Below are 18,032 nucleotides of genomic sequence, written 5' to 3'. Positions count from 1 at the left end.
AGGAGGAGGTCATTCGGCCCTTCGAGCCAGCACCGCTATTCAATATGATCATGGCTGATCATCCAAAATCAGGGTCCCGTTCCTGCTTTTCTTACCAGGTCCCTTGATTCCGTTCCAGGCAACAGGAGTATATGCTATGGGATGCACTGAAGCTGGGTGCAGCCAATGTGCTGGCTTTGTGGGGGGAGGACCATAGTCTAGGGTCTTTCTGCAACTGGACTTTCATGAGCTGAGTCAGGTGAAGAGGCCCCTTAAATACGAGGAGGGATATCACCGTCGAGGGCCACAAGAGTGGCGATGGTGCTTTATGTAGCACTATTGGGTAGAACAATAGACAATCGACAATAGACAATAGGTGCAGGAGTAGGCCATTTGGCCCTTCGAGCCAGCACCGCCATTCAATGTGATCATGGCTGATCTTCCCCAATCAGTACCCCGTTCCTGCCTTCTCCCCATATCTCCTGACTCCGCTATTTTTAAGAGCCCTATCTAGCTCTCTCTTGAAAGCATCCAGAGAACCTGCCTCCACCGCCCTCTGTACCATACAGTAGCAGTACTGAACAGTAGCAATATTAAATGTAAAGGGGCACTTAGACTGTATTAAGAGTTTTGCACATTTTCTTTGTATTGTATAAATGTTTTAATATGAATAACGTTTATTTTTGAAATAAAAAAACATTTGTATCAACTAAAGTTGATAAGAATATTCTGACACATCTTAACATGACATTTACAATCTGATCAGTTGAAGTCACATCATTCAACCTAATTGTTACTATTTCAGGATGAACTTATAAAAAGGAATCAATCTAATCCTTCGGATCAACTGAAGACATGCAAAGGTACATGTGCCGTGTGGAAAATGTAACATGAATTAAACTAAAATAAATTCTGCTTACTTCAGAAAAACAGAAAGTGCTGGGGGAACTCACTGAGAATAGGTCGCTTTTGTAGCAAAGAAAGGTAAAATTATATCTAACATGATTTTCTCTTTTTTCAGACATTCCGCAGCTGGAAATTTCATCCAGAACTTTGAATCCCAATTTCAAACCCATTAGAAGATACACTGTAAGTTCGCTCAATTGGAGTTTTGGAGATTTCATTAAAGCACAAAATTGCTTCCTTTAAAAAAATGAGCATTCAAAGCCAATGTCAAGAGATAAAGTTTAAAATATCAAATTGAGAGTGTTACGATGAACTAGATTTTAATGCTTTTTATTATCACACTCTGTCACCCAGTTTGAAGAACTAGTCTGTATCTCATGATGTTCCTGGTTCCAAACGTCTCTTCTATTAGTTTAGATGACTTGGACTTATCCCTCACTCACCACTTGATGACAAGGAAGTACATTGCTATTGTTCAGTAGAGCACAGTCAGCTTGTACTGAGCTCTGAGAGATTTGTGGTGCAGTGCTGGGCCATTGAATGTACTTATTTCTAAACTAGCTAGGTTATCATTTTCTCTCGTCTGAACAGTGGAAACATGAATGTACATATTAATGCGAATTTTCTGGAAGTATAACATTCTTTACAGGCAAAATTGTTGGTATTTAAAATTGTTTTTTGAATAGTACAGATTAACAAGCCGGACTTGTTACTATGTCAGGATTATCAGAGTTCAGAATAGTATCTCCGTGCCACACTCTGGCCCATTAACATAGTAACACACAAATAATAATCAAATAAATTACTCATCAGTAATACTTGGAAACCAGACCATAACGGTGGAAAACTGAAGTCTGTTAGTGCAACCAAAACAAAGTCCATAGTAAATCATAGTTGCAGAGGTAGTGTGTTGTGCAGTGTTCAAGAACCTGTCGGTTGTTGGTGAAAAAACAGTGCTCAGACTCCTGTACCTTCCTCCCAATAGCAAAATGAGAATATGGCCAGGGTGGAGTGGGTTTTTGAGGCAGTGCCTCCTGCAGATCCCTTTAATGGTGGGGGTGTCAGTACCTGCGATGGACCAAGAACTCATTCCTGGGCATTTGAGTTTCCAAACCAGGCAATAATGCAGACTTGTAAAATTTCCAGGTCTACCTCTAGTGCTGGATAGTTATTTCAAAAGGACGGCCGTAAAATTATCTTTTCAAATTGAATTTATGTCAACAGGGTTATGGAAGAATCAGGAGAATATCCCCAGAACAAAAAATCCTCATTAAAAAGCAAAAGCCACTGAGCTTGATTTTGTTTTCTGTTTCTCACTGTTTCTTTGTGTTTTTTTTACAGTCCACGGACTATAATCAACAATGGTGAAGGGTGGATAGGCCATCAAAACCTCATATTGAAGAACCTTCCCTTCAACTGAGAAATGTCCTGGTGTTTATTAAAATGTTCCAATGTAATGCAAAATACAATGAAGTGAAATAGTACATATTGTTAGATTTTGATGCGTTAAACAAACAATATCACTCTGCCAAGCACAACTGAAATCTTTTCAACATCATTTATAATTTGTCAACCCCTAAAACAATGCTGCCTGCCTCACTTTTCTTTTTAAAGAACTATTAGATTATTTTGTGCTCTTTGTTTGTGTAATTTGAAATGTTACTGTTTTCTGCTGTTTCTGTATATAGTGTGAATTAAAACCAGAAATGCTGGGAATACTCAGAAGGTCAGGCAGCGCTGATTGAAGTTGCAATAGAATTAATGTTTCAGGTGTGATGCCTTAATTTAAGATATGAAACCTGTTAATAAATATAAGTTGTTTATGGTAACATTATGAGGCATGTGATACATTTCCTCCTGATTTGTCCGATTGCAACAAACATTCTTCTTGGGATTGGGCCAATAGCATTCTCATAACAACCATTTGGAGATGCTCGTAAACAACCTGGATGAGATATTGAAACAGATGAACGGCTGCTAAAATTGAAAATAAACACATTAACACGCTAGGAAACATCTGAAGATAAAACCCAGGCAGCCAAAACATTGCGTTTTAGCCCAGTAGGATCAAGGGCAGCTATTTGGATGCACAAACACCTCAATATTTGATGTGTAAGTAGCAAAATAGTCAGTCTAAACTCGCTTGAATTTATCCTGAGGTTGGGCTCTTATGTCACCATGGTGCAAAATATCTTAGCTCAGGTGTTTGCTCTGTACCCTTATCTCCCACCCTCAAGTCTCTCATTTCCATTTTACCATCCATTTTACCTTCCCCACATCTCCTTCCACCTATGTCCCTCCCACTGGCTTTACAGTTCAATCCTTCTCTTCTTATCAGATTCCCTTGTCTCCTTTTCAAGTTTGCCATTTATTTCACCGATCTACCAATTACTTGGCCTGACCTGCTGAGTTCCTCCTAAACTCTGTGTTTTGCTCAGGATGTCCAATGTCTGGTTCCAATGTCCAGATTTTTACCTTTTGTTCCTTAGCAACAATGGATGTCACACTTCCCTCTCGGGGTTGTCATGGATAGGGTTTCACTATAGTACAATTAACACAGCCCTATTATCTGTAGACTTTGTCAATGCATTAGACAATGTCTCATGGCAACGCCACATGATATATTTCTGCATGTATCTGTGAAAGACCAGTTTCCAAAGCATACGTCTTGAATGGCCTCCTTCTGTGAAGCCAATAGCTACCTTTACAAATAGCAATTTCTTTAGCTAGGAGCCGTTGGTGAGGGAGGAGCGACCTCCGTGCGGTGAGTTCAAAAACCCATCGCGGGGCTTGTTTCAACAGAGGCCCAGGAGCCGTTACAGAGGGAGGAGGAGCCAAAATCTGCAACGTTCCATTCGCAGATCACACTTCAAATTAAGGGGGCTGGTGGAAGCCTCTGATTGGTCGAACGGACTAGAGGAAGCAGCCGTTACAGGACTAGAGGAAGCAGCTGATTGGCTTGTATCCCGGGTAAGGCTTTATTGTATTCGGTTAAGGGGGAGAATGAGGGCCAGGGCAGTTTACTGTTCTGGATGTCAGATGTGGGAGGTCATGGAGTCTGAGTGCCCTCCAGACGTCCACATCTGCGCCAGGTGCGTCGAGATGGGGCTCCTAAGGGACCGTGTTAGGAACCTGGAACAGCAACTCGATGACCTCTGTCTGCTCAGGGAGAGCGAGGAGGTCATAGAAAGGAGTTACAGGGAGGTGGTCACTCCAAGACCACGGGAGACAGAAAACTGGGTCACAGTTAGGAAGGGCAACGGGCAGAGGCAGGGACTGGTGAGTACCCCGGTGGCTGTACACCTTGAAAATAAGTACTCATGTTTGAGTAAGGGTGGGGGAGACAGCCTACCTGGGGGCAGCGACAGTGGCCGGGCCTCTGGCACAAAGACCGGTCCTGTTGCTCAGAAGGGTAAGGAAAAGAAGAGGAGGGCAATTGTAATAGGGGGCTCTATAGTCAGGGGGTCGGATAGGCGATTCTGTGGACGCAGACAGGAGACCCGGATGGTAGGTTGCCTCCCTGGTGCCAGGGTCAGGGATGTGTCTGAACGTGTCCAAGAAATCCTGAAATGGGAGGGAGAGGAGCCTGAGGTTGTGGTACATATAGGTACCAACGACATAGGTAAAAAAAGAGACGAGGTCCTGAAAGAAGAATTTAGGGAGTTAGGTAGAGAGTTAAGGAGAAGGACTGCAAAGGTAACAATGGAGCGAGGTGGAGGATAAATGAGTGGATGAGGGACTGGTGCAGTGGGTATGGATTCAAGTTTCTGGATCATTGGGACCTCTTTTGGGGAAGGTGCGACCTGTACAGAAAGGACGGGTTGCACTTGAACTCGAGGGGGACCAATATCCTGGCGTGGAGATTTGCAAAGGCTACTGGGGAGACTTTAAACTAGGATGGTTGGGGGGAGGGACTCAAATTGGGAAAGCTAGCAGTCAGTGTGTGAGGCAGGAGGCAGAGAATGGTAGCACTCTGACCCAAAATGTAGGGGAGAGAGAAGAAAAAGACAATAAACAGAGAATAAGAGAGGGTGGGTTTCTTAAATGTGTATATTTTAATGCTATGAGCATTGTAAGAAAGGTGGATGAACTTAGAGCCTGGATTGACACCTGGAAGTATGATGTTGTGGCGATCAGTGAAACATGGTTGCAGGAGGGCTGTAATTGGAAACTAAATATTCCAGGATTTCGTTGCTTCAGGTGTGATAGAATTGGAGGGGCAAGAGGTGGTGTTGCATTGCTTATCAGGGAAGATATTACAGCAGTGCTTTGGCAGGATAGATTAGAGGGCTCGTCTAGGGAGGCTATTTGGGTGGAACTGAGAAATGGGAAAGGGGTAGCAACACTTATAGGGGTGTATTATAGACCGCCAAATGGGGAGCGAGAATTGGAAGAGCAAATATGTAAGGAGATTGCAGATATTAGTAGTAAGCACAAGGTAGTGATTGTGGGAGATTTCAATTTTCCACACATAGACTGGGAAACACATTCTGTAAATGGGCTGGATGGGTTGGAGTTTGTAAAATGTGTGCAGGATAGTTTTTTGCAGCAATACATAGAAGTACCTACTAGAGAAGGGGCGGTGCTGGACCTCCTGTTAGGAAATGCGACGGGTCAGGTGGCAGAGGTATGCGTTGGGGAACAGTTTGGGACCAGTGATCACAATACCATTAGTTTCAATATACAGGTAATTATGGAGAGGGTCAGAACTGGACCTAGGGTTGAGATTTTTGATTGGAGAAAGGCTAACTTTGAGGAGATGCGAAAGGATTTAAAAGGAGTAAATTGGGACAGTTTGTTTTATGGGAAAGATATGGAAGAGAAATGGAGTACATTTAAAGGTGACATTTTAAGAGTACAGAATCTTTATGTCCCTGTTCGGTTGAAAGGAAATAGTAAAAATTGGAAAGAGCCATGGTTTTCAAGGGAAATTGGACAATTGGTTCGGCAAAAAGAGAGAGATCTACAATAATTATAGGCAGCATGGAGTAAATGAGGTGCTTGAGGAGTATAAAGAATGTAAAAAGAATCTTAAGAAAGAAATTAGAAAAGCTAAAAGAAGATAGGAGGTTGCTTTGGCAAGTAAGGTGAAAGTAAATCCAAAGGGTTTACTTTCACACAGCTATATTAATAGCAAAAGGATAACGAGGGATAAAATTGGTCCATTAAAGAGTCAGAGTGGACAGCTATCTGCAGAGCCAAAACAAGTAGAGTAGCTATGGAAACTATGAGATTCAAAGAAGAGGAAGTACTGACACCTTTGAGAAATATAAAAGTGGATAAGTCTCCAGGTCCGGACAGGATATTCCCTAGGACATTGAGGGAAGTTAGTGTAGAAATAGCAGGGGCTATGACAGAAATATTTCAAATGTCATTAGAAACGGGAATAGTGCCGGAGGATTGGCGTACTGCGCATGTTGTTCCATTGTTTAAAAAGGGGTCTAAGAGTAAACCTAGCAATTATAGACCTGTTAGTTTGACATCAGTGGTGGGCAAATTAATGGAAAGGATACTTAGAGATAATATATATAAGCAACTGGATAAACAGGGTCTGATTAGGAACAGTCAACATGGATTTGTGCCTGGAAGGTCATGTTTGACTAATCTTCTTGAATTTTATGAAGAGGTTACTCGGGAAATTGATGAGGGTAAAGCAGTGGATGTTGTATATATGGACTTCAGTAAGGCCTTTGACAAGGTTCCTCATGGAAGGTTGGTTAAGAAGGTTCAATGGTTGGGTATTAATGGTGGAGTAGCAAGATGGATTCAACAGTGGCTGAATGGGAGATGCCAGAGAGTAATGGTGGATGGTTGTTTGTCAGGTTGGAGGCCAGTGACTCTTGGGGTGCCACAGGGATCTGTGTTGGGTCCACTGTTGCTTGTCATGTACATCAATGATCTGGATGATGGTGTGGTAAATTGGATTAGTAAGTATGCAGATGATACTAAGATAGGTGGGGTTGTGGATAATGAAGTAGATTTTCAAAGTCTACAGAGAGATTTATGCCAGTTGGAAGAGTGGGCTGATAGATGGCAGATGGAGTTTAATGCTGATAAGTGTGAGGTGCTACATCTTGGCAGGACAAATCAAAATAGGACGTACATGGTAAATGGTAGGGAATTGAAGAATGCAGGTGAACAGAGGGATCTGGGAATAACTGTGCACAGTTCCCTGAAAGTGGTAGATAGGGTGGTAAAGAAAGCTTTTGGTGTGCTGGCCTTTATAAATCAGAGCATTGAGCATAGAAGTTGGGATGTAATGTTAAAATTGTACAAGGCATTGGTGAGGCCAATTTTGGAGTATGGTGTACAATTTTGGTTGCCTAATTATAGGGAGGATGTCAACAAAATAGAGAGAGTACAGAGGAGATTTACTAGAATGTTGCCTGGGTTTCAGCAACTAAGTTACAGAGAGAGGTTGAACAAGTTAGGGCTTTATTCTTTGGAGCGCAGAAGGTTAAGGGGGGACTTGATAGAGGTCTTTAAAATGATGGGAGGGATAGACAGAGTTGACGTGGATAAGCTTTCCCCACTGAGAGTAGGGAAGATTCAAACAAGGGGACATGACTTGAGAATTAAGGGACAGAAGTTTAGGGGTACATGAGGGGGAACTTCTTTACTCAGAGAGTGGTGGCTGTGTGGAATGAGCTTCCAGTGAAGGTGGTGGAGGCAGGTTCGTTTTTATCATTTAAAAATAAATTGGATAGTTATATGGACGGGAAAGGAATGGAGGGTTATGGTCTGAGTGCAGGTATATGGGACTAGGAGAGAATACGTGTTCGGCACGGACTAGAAGGGTCGAGATGGCCTGTTTCCGTGCTGTAATTGTTATATGGTTATTATATGGTTATATGAAGCTTCTCTTGTAATTTAAAAAAAATGATAGTTCCTTATAGTTACAATGGGAAGTACTGTAAGGACCAGTTTTGCTTAATTTAATAGTTCCTACACTATATACCCTCTGACCATGGCTTGCAACACCCTAACAATGACAAGCATTTTGCCAAGAAAAGGATTCCTCTGGAATTAATCTTCCCTGTTCCTTATATCACTGGCATTAAGAATACACAAGAAGAATCTGTCTGCTTCCCCTGGAATTTAGGCTGGGATTATTTCAGAGTTGGAATAGAAATCCTCCTTAGCCTCATCTAAAGTTTATAAGGTTGGGACATATAGTGATCATCAAATCGTGTTAGTTTTGTGTTTAAGTGAGCTCATGATGAAAGTAGAGTCTTGCAGATGCCAGACTACCTTAGTCTTGATTGTGAAACTCACCCTGTGATGAAAATGCTTCTCTTATTTATCCCTCACTGAATAAGGTGCTGCTACGTCCGTTCTTTAAACTGGCCATCTCTCACGTGCCGTGTGTCAATCAGTGCAGCGATTTCATTGCCGTTGAGTTCCCGAGCTGTGATGGTGGATCAAGGTTCAAGCACATCGCCTTTTTTTGCCCAACAAGATCCTGGCACTTGAGCTTCCAAACTGTACCTTATGGTGTTGAGTTACCTACATGCGGTTTAATGTGGGTTAGCTGATATAAGCCAGCTATTACGCTAGCTTCTCAAGGTCCTACAGACCAAACTCTGGTGCATGGCTCTTATTGTTCTCATTAATGACCACCCATGTATCAACTAACACACAAGCATACACAGCCCTTGTCCACTGCCTCCTTTCTGGCATCTCACACATTTTGTCACTCTGTATATATTCTGCACTCTGTATCTTCCCCTTTGCTTTATCTACTGTACTTGTACTTGAGTTTGGCTTGATTATATTTAGGTATAGTATTATCTGATCTGATTGGATAGCAGGCAAAACACTGATTTTCACTGACCTGCAGATGCTGGATTACATCGAAGGTAGACACGAAATGCTGGAGTAACTCAGCGGGACTGGCAGCATCTCTGGAGAGAAGGAATGGGTGACGTTTCGGGTCGAGAACCTTCTTTAGACGGATGTCAGGGGAGTGGGCGGGACAAAGATAGAATGTAGTCGGAGACAGTAAGACTGGTGGGAGAACTGGGAAGGGGAAGCGGATGGAGAAAGAAAGCAAGAGAGAGGGAAAGCAAGGGCTATTTGAAGTTAGAGAAGTCAATGTTCATACCGCTGGGGTGTAAGCTACCCAAGCGAAATATGAGGTGCTGTTCCTCAAATTTGCACTGGGCCTCACTCTGACAATGGAGGCCCAGGACATAAAGGTCAGATTGGGAATGGGAGGGAGAGTTGAATTGAATTGAATTGAATACCTTTATTGTCATTCAGACCTTACGGTCTGAACGACATTTCGTGCCTGCAGTCATACATACAATCATACAATAATAAACAACAATAAACACAAATTAACACCACCACAGTGTATCCTCCAAGCACCTCCTCACTGTGGTGGAGGCAAAAATCTTAGGGTTACTGTCTCTTCCCTCCTCTTCTCCCTCTGCGCTGAGGCGATTCCCCACCGGGCGATGGCACAACAGTCCCGCGGCTCACCGAACCCCGCAAACGGGCCGGTTCAAACACCGCGGCCCGGGGGTGGTCGAAGCTGCCGCCCTCCAGTCCAGCACACGCAGCCGCTGGCCCGCGGCTCAACCCCGGACTCAGGTCACCGCCGCCAGAACGCCGTCCCAGCCACCAGAGCACCGTTCCAGCCCCGAGCCGGATCGCCCTCACGTGAGTACCGTTCTCCCTCGGGCTGGGCCACTCCGACGGGAGTGCCGTTCTCCCTCGGGCTGGGCCACTCCGACGGGAGTGCCGTTCTCCCTCGGGCTGGGCCACTCCGACGGGAGTGCCGTTCCACCCTCGGGCTGGGCCACTCCGACGGGAGTGCCGTTCCACCCTCGGGCTGGGCCACTCCGACGGGAGTGCCGTTCTCCCTCGGGCTGGGCCACTCCGACGGGAGTGCCGTTCTCCCTCGGGCTGGGCTACTCCGACGGGAGTGCCGTTCTCCCTCGGGCTGGGCCACTCCGACGGGCCACAGCCCCTCACGGGAGAGTCTCTCAGCCCCTCGCCAGGCCGCTCTCACGAGAGCGCAGTTCCAGCCCCGGGCTGGGCCACCCTCACGGGAGCGAGCTCAGGGCGAGTCCTGTCAGCTGCCTCCAGAGTCCCGAGGTCGCCAGCTCTGCCATTAGGCCTCAGCGTAGACGGAGGCAGAGAAGGGGGATATGACAAAAGGTCGTATTCCCCCGAAGGGAGAGACAGCAAACCCCGTGCTGAGCAACCGGGAGACCAGGAAGGTTAAGGCAGACTGAGCGAAGGTGTTCAGCGAAACGATCGCTGAGCCTGCGCTTGGTCTCGCCGATGTACAGAAGTTGACACCTGGAACAGCGGATACAGTAGTTGACATTGGAAGAGGTGCAAGTGAACCTCTGCCTCACCTGGAAGGCCTGTCGGGGTCCTTGGAGGATGGAGACAATGGGGGAGGTAAAGGGACAGGTGTTGCATCTCCTGTGGTTGCAGGGGAAAGTACCTGGGGAGGGGGTGGTTTGGGTGGGAATGGCTTTTTAATGTACCTCAGTACACTAAATCTAAATCTCACACTCTGACTACACTTCCAGCTACCAGTTCCTAAAACTAGCTACATAATGGTTCCAGATCCCTAGTTCTGTAATACTGGTCCCTGGCTTTACATCCGTGACCTTTGGCTGCACTCCTAACTACCCCACCCCACCCCTCACATTGCTAACCATATCCCTATCCCCAATTCTAATCGCATTTTTACCTGCAGTCTTGATCCAGGCTTCAACCCCATACTGTACCACAACCCGAAGCTCCATCTGCACAACCATGTTAGTCTCCACCTGCCAAATTTCACACTTTATTCATACAATAGAAATTGAGCACAGTTTATCCAACAACATTTTGTCTGATCATTAAGTTACAAAATCTTTCTGGAAGAACCATGGAGTTACACAGCACAGAAACTGGCCCGTCCACTCAACTTATCGATGCAAAACCAAGGTGACTTCCTGAGCTAGTCCCATTTGCTCCATATCCTTTAAATCGTCTTTCCATGAAATCCTCTAAATGTGTTTTAAATGGTGTTATTGTACCTGCCTCTGCTGCTTCCTCTGGAGCTTGTTCCATAAATGTAGTGACCGTTCCAGCCACAACCACATCCTCAGACAGTTTATTCAACCCTGTGTGAGATGATCCTCTTAAATCTTTCTCCTCACACCTTAAACCTGTGACTAAAACCTAGTGGCGGCGCGGCTCTGGCTGCAGCGGCTCTCCGGCAGTCCTGTTTGTTTTGTGTTTTTTGTGTTGTTTATTTTCGTTTTGGTTAGTCTAGTTTTGGTTTTTAGTTTCTGTTTTGGGAGGGGGGGGGGGTTGAAACGGGGCTTGCTGTCTCTCACTGCGGGGGAATGCGACTTTTTTGTCGTATTCCCCTTCTCTGCTTCCGTCTGCGCTGAGGCCTAATGGCGGAGCTGGCGACCTCGAGGCTCAGGAGGCAGAGCCCGCCAGGACTCGCCCTGAGCTCGCTCCCGTGAGGACGGCCCGGCTCGGGGCTGGAACAGTGCTTTCGTGAGGGGCTGTGACGCTCCCGTGAGGACGGCCGGCCTGAGGAAGGAACGGTGCTCCCGTCGGAGTGGCCGAGCTCGGGGAGGTACGGCGTTCCCAGCCCGAGGGAGGAGCGGCGCCCATGTTGGGGCGGCCCAGCCCGAGGGGGAAGCGGTGCCCAGTCGGGGTGGCCCAGCCCGAGGGAGGAGCGGCACCCAGTCGGGGCGGCCCAGCCCGAGGGAGGAGCGGCGCCCAGTCGGGGCGGCCCAGTCCGAGGGAGGAGCGGCGCCCAGTCGGGGTGGCCCAGCCCGAGGGAGGAGCGGCGCCCAGTCGAGGCGGCCCAGCCCGAGGGAGGAGCGGCGCCCAGTCGGGGTGGCCCAGCCCGAGGGAGGAGCGGCGCCCAGTCGGGGCGGCCTGGCGCGAGGCTGAGACGGTAACGGTACTCACGTGAGGGCGATCCGGCTCGGGGCTGGAACGATGCTCCGGTGGCTGGGATGGCATTCTGGCGGTGGTGGCCTGAGTCCGGGGTTCGGCCACAGGCCAGCGGCTGCGTCAGCAGGACTGGTGGGCGGCAGCTTCGACCATCCCGGGCCGCGGTGTTTGAGCCGCGGGACAGTTGTAACATCGCCCGGGGGGTATCGCCTCAGCGCAGAGGGAGAAGAGGAGGGAAGAGACTGGAGACCTAAGACTTTTGCCTCCATCACAGTGAGGAGATGTTGGGTGGACTCACTGTGGTGGATGTTAATATGTGTTTATTGTTGTTTTTTATTGTATTGTATTGTATGTATGACTGCTTCAATTTCGTTCAGACTTCGGTCTGAACGACAATAAAGGCTATCTAATCTAATCTAATTACAAGCATGGTTTGATTACAAATAGTGATTGCTAAATACTGCTCTCTAACACAAGGACAAGTAAACTAATGTCAGCCCACCACTCGCCACATCTTCCCATCTCCTCCCCCCCACCGTCTGCTTTCCGCAAAGACCGCTCCATCCGTAACTCCCTGGTCAATTCTTCCCTTCCCACCCGTATCACCCCCTCCCCGGGCACTTTCCCGTGCAGCCGGAAGAAATGCTACACTTGTTGCTTTACCTCCCCCCTCGACTCCATTCAAGGACCCAAGCAATCGTCCCAGGTGCGACAGAGGTTCACCTGCACCTCCTCCAACCTCATCTATTTCCTCCGCTGCTCTAGATGTCAGCTGATCTACATCGGTGGGACCAACCGTAGGCTTGGCGATCGTTTCGCCGAACACCTCCGCTCGGTCCGCAATAACCAACCTGACCTCCCGGTGGCTCAGCACTTCAACACCCTTTCCCATTCCGAATCCGTCCTTTCTGTCCCGGGCCTCCTCCATGGCCAAAGTGAGCACCACCGGAAATTGGAGGAGCAGCACCTCATATTTCGCTTGGTAAGTCTATATCCCAGCGGTATGAACATTGACTTCTCCAATTTCCGGTAGCCCTTATTGTCTCCTCCCCTTCTCAGCTCTCCCTCAGCCCTCTGGCTCCTCTTCCTTTCTACTTCCCGCCCCCCCCCCCACCCCATCCTACATCAGTCTGAAGAAGGGTTTCAGCCCAAAATGTTGCCTATTTCCTTCACTTCATAGATGCTGCCGCACCCACTGAGTTTCTCCAGCACTTGTGTCTACCTAAACTAATGTCAGTATCCTCTCCCAAGCCAATGACCTCAGTTTCAAAGCCCCAGTAACACTCAGCTAGTTTTGATCGGCAGGTCACATCATAAACGTACCCGACATTTTACTCCATGCATTGGCATGGGAAGTGATTTCCAGACAGATGGAAAGATTCAAGGATGTGCTCAAAGCCTCTTTAAAGAGATGCAACACCTCCACTGGCTGATCTTAACCCATGTCTACTGAAGGTCAGGAAGAGCACTGAAACTCTCGAAGTTGTACACTGGGATAACATAAATGCCCTGCTTAACCAACCTACCACCACAAACTGGATTCACCCATCTGCTTATCATCAAAAGAAATACGGGAAACTTCAGATGATGCATAAAAAGCCCAGTTTGTCCCAGGTACTACTAATTGCTCTTTTTTGTGTTGTGCCACTTAATTCAAAAAAAATTAATGGTTCATAGATGAAATGTGAACTTTGGCAGCATTGTTCAATTAGATTATTCAAAGCACAGCATTGTTCTGCCTGAGCTATCGCTAAACAACTAGCAATGAAGATAATTAATTTCAGTATTTAAATTAATCCAATCTCACAAAGAAACTTCAATTATCCTTTAATTAACGATGAAGCTACATCTGCACGACAATTCACTTGAAAACAAAGGGCAGTACAAATCTAAATAATAACATATGATGTAGGACTTTCTACAGAACATTATATTTAAAATAACATCATCAAGAGTTAAATTAGACCTCAATAATTCAATAACTGTTTAGTTTTTGCACTATACACATTTGGATTTGACAAAAACAATGAACACACGGCATGTTTTTCATATTTACAGCAACAGTACAATTAAGATAAGAACAGCTCATTCTTTTATGTTTCTGATCTCACGGATACAATTACCATGGCAAAATGGCACTGGGTTTTACATACATTTAGATGCTCACATGGTCACGACAGATAATATATTGATGTCATGACATCAATTAAAAGTGGTAGTTCTTTTAAACAATGTAAATTAATTACAGAAGTCCAAATTCATTATAATGGATAGAAGGCCAAGTTTGGGACCGGTATTTCTCAAAGGCCAACATGGTTGTTATTAAAAAGATACTCAGCACAAGCTGGTCTCAGGACTTCATGACACTCTCCCACAAGTTCATTTACAAAACTAAGAAAAATACATGATTTAGTTATCTAGTTAACTAGATGGTTCTATTCCTAGGATTGGGTTTGAAAAATAAAGGACACCAGGTTTACCAACATTAGTTAGTGCACTTTAATAATCCTTTGCGTTTTGCTAGTCATACAACTCTACATGTTGACAGCAATATGGCAGCATGTTTCACAGGCAATGTGGAATATTTTGAAAGGCATTTCTGAAATTCTTAATTATATGTGGCAATGAACACCCCTGAAGGAACTTTAATTCTTTAATCCAACTGTTCAAATTACATCAAAAACGTCTAAAGTTTAAATTCATGGAACTCAGATCTTAATTTACTGCCTCGGATCATATACGAATGGAGAAACTGCATTTCAAATTCATCAACATTGTTTTAATTTTGTAAATTGTCATAATTCAGTAAGCAGTGCAAACTTAAATTATGTGCACAGTAATGTTGCACTCTTCTTGCCATCTCATTGCCACGGATTTGTCCACAAGCAACGAGCAGTATAAAAAACACATTAAAATAACATATGCCAAAACATTTAAACAGTCAGTTCCCCAAAACATTAATTTGGACAAGATACAGAGCAAGTTTAGTATTCTTCATTTACCAGTGATGGAACCAGGATGCAAACAAGTTCTTAAACATTTCCCTTTTCTCATTAAATCTCTTGAAGGCGTTTGCTACAGGAGAAATGCACAAACTGTGATGCATTTTTATCAAGAGGCTAATATTTAAGTTTGACATAGTGAGTGGTAGCCATGCAACTATAAAGGACATTCTCCTGATCTTGACCCATCTCACCCACCATGCAAACACTAGCCGGAGTTTACAGACTGAATCAGGAACAGCAGTTCTAAGGCAGCATCTTCTGAGATCAGGGATGCTGAATCCAGCTGCACACGTTCAGACAAATGCATATTGGAGACACAATGAACTGCAGAATTTTGAATAAAACATAAAGTGCTGGAGGAACTCAGTATGTCAAGCAGAATCTGTGGAAGGAATGGACAGCTGATGTTTCGGGGTTGGGACACTTAGTTTGACTGATAGTAGTAAACTCGTGAGAAAGCTGGAAAAGATCGATGGGAGTGGGTCAGAGGCTGGCAAGTCATAGGTGAATAATGGTGAGAGGGTTTACATCAGCAATAGGGGCAAGTGATAAAGGCTGGAGGTGAAAAGGAGACAAAGGGTGCCAGATATTAAGAGGAGTGAAATGTTAAGCAGGAGGAGGGGATATGGGTGGAAGGGAACAGGGGGAGGGAAAAGAGGGAGGACATGAGGGAAATAAAGGACTTGGATGTAAGATGAGTGGATGAACGAGGAAAAATGAGCAGGGTGCCTGGGTGGGTGGGAGATAGCGGGAGAATGGGGATTAGGGAGGTGTGGCAAGCCTGAATCTGTTTCCTTCTTGATCTTCCTGATAAGGGCCAGTATTACTAAAAGGCCATGAACTCAAATGACTGAATATGAATAATTTACTGATTCACTGAGGCTCAAAATTCAAATACAAATTATATATTGATCTGCTGCATGTCTAGCACCATTCAGACTTGTACACTTCTTATCAATTTGATGCTCAATTCTGTAGTGTCAGGTATAATTATATACACATACAGGAAGTGACAGATCAATAAGTTACAGTACAATTCTTCATTTCAATGATCACTAAATACATTTACATCAGCGTTTCTTCATACACGGAACAAGATAAAGCGACAATTATTTCATGATAATAAAATGAAAAATTGTTACAGCATACACATTTAGCATGTTAACTTTTGAAATATTAATATTACGGATGGCATCAGTTTAAATTAAAAAGCCATTCACTGCATAATAAGGTGTCCTTACATCATACAATAAAAAAACTCCATATGTCCAGTGACAGAAACTAAAGTGATAATACTTTCAAACAGAGAAGAATATCTAAATATATTTGCACTATCACATTCAGTAATTGCATCAAGGTGACTGATCATGATATGCACTCAAGTTTCCTAGTTACTAGGTGTATCAACATTGTAACAGTGAAAATAAAGAATTCCTCTGATCTATTGCTTGAGCGAAATTATAAATTCTCAAGAAATTTACTTCCTCTCTGCCCAAATATTTCTTAGATTAACTGAATTTGATTCCACAAACATATGAGATGCAACCTCAAGTACCAGAAGGTTTTTATATTTGATTAGAACATATCAGACGTGCCCAACATTTTTGGTCCATTCAAAGTACTGGATAGAAATTTGTGACATTGTATAAAAGGATCATTTGATATTGGTTGAATGCATACAAGTTGCCCTTATTCTTGTTAACTACAGTTGGAGACAACCATAAGGGACAGTATGCATTGGCTCAATTGCATTTTAATAAAGGTTTAGTTTAATTTGGCTAATTACCTTGACATATACAAAAGCCACGGGATACCATAACATTAAATGACACTTCTGCAATAAACTATTTCATGTTGTAGGGCTCTACATCGGGACTGAAGACCAAAAAAATCTTAAGACATAAGTTTTTCCTCCGGGTTTACCTTGTCTCACAACATGATTTTATACTTTTAATTTAAAAAAAAACGTGTTACGTCTGATGTGCTGAAGATGGTATGGATTTTCATAAAGTTTGGCTCAAAAAACAATAATCTACAATCTGAATATGCCAAGATTATAATTTGACTTAAAGCAATGGACAAAGATTTATTCCCCTCTCCGGGCACTTTCCCTTGCAACCGCAAGAAATGCTACATTTGTCGCTTTACCTCCTTGACTACATTCAAGGACCCAAGCAGTCTATCCAGGTGCGACAGAGGTCCACCTGCACCTCCTCCAACCTCATCTATTGCATTCGCTGCTCTAGATGTCAGTTGCTCTGCATCGGCGAGACCAAGCGTAGGCTTGGTGATCGCTTCGCCGAACACCTCCGCTCGGTTCGCAATAACCAACCTGATCGCCCGGTGGCTCAGCACTTCAACTCCCCCTCCCATTCGGAATCCAACCTTTCTGTTCTGGGCTTCCTCCTTGGCCAGAGTGAGGACCACCGTAAATTGGAGGAGCAGCACCTCATATTTCGCTTGGGCAGTTTGCACCCCAGCGGTATGAACATTGACTTTTCTAATTTCAGGTAGCCCTTCCTTTCTCCTCCCCTTCTCAGCTCTCTCTCAGCCTTCTGGCTCCACCTCTTCCTTTCTTCCTCCTGCCCCCCCACCCTCACATTAGTCTGAAGAAGGGTTTCGACCCGAAACGTTGCCTATTTCCTTCGCTCCATAGATGCTGCTTCACCTGCTGAGTTTCTCAAGCATTTTTGTCTACCTTCGATTTTCCAGCATCTGCAGCTCCTTCTTAAAATGTATTATTTATGTGAAGAAAAACAAAATATTTTGAATGTAATTAAATAGGTAAAAGGCATAAAACAGGCCAGCCTTGTTTTCACTGAACTCAACAAAAGGTATTGTCCCAGGTGGCTAGGACACTGAGACCAAAATGACAACTAGAAGTAATCTGAAAACATTGCACATATTTACCGATTGTAGTAGGAAAGATGAGTTATATCAATCAAAATTAAATAAAGCAAAAACATTTGTTGGGGTCTCCATTGGGTGGTTTGGGTGAAAGAATGATATTCTACTAAATATTTTTCTATTTAATTAAAATAGATCCGTCCTGAAATGACCAACTGCACACATGTATTAGAGGGTGACTACTTTAGTGATGAAGGAATTTCAAACAACCAAAAGAACATGCTAGTTGTACGTCTAGCTGTTTCCATTGTATACCACCTGACCCTCTATCCCACAAGAATTTAGATTTAAGTAAAATTAAATCTGGAACTA

The sequence above is a fragment of the Amblyraja radiata genome, chromosome 16 (genome assembly GCF_010909765.2).
Source record: "Amblyraja radiata isolate CabotCenter1 chromosome 16, sAmbRad1.1.pri, whole genome shotgun sequence".
NCBI lineage: Eukaryota > Metazoa > Chordata > Chondrichthyes > Rajiformes > Rajidae > Amblyraja > Amblyraja radiata.
The sequence above is the reverse complement of the archived record's forward strand: the minus strand, read 5'-3'. Positions refer to the sequence as shown.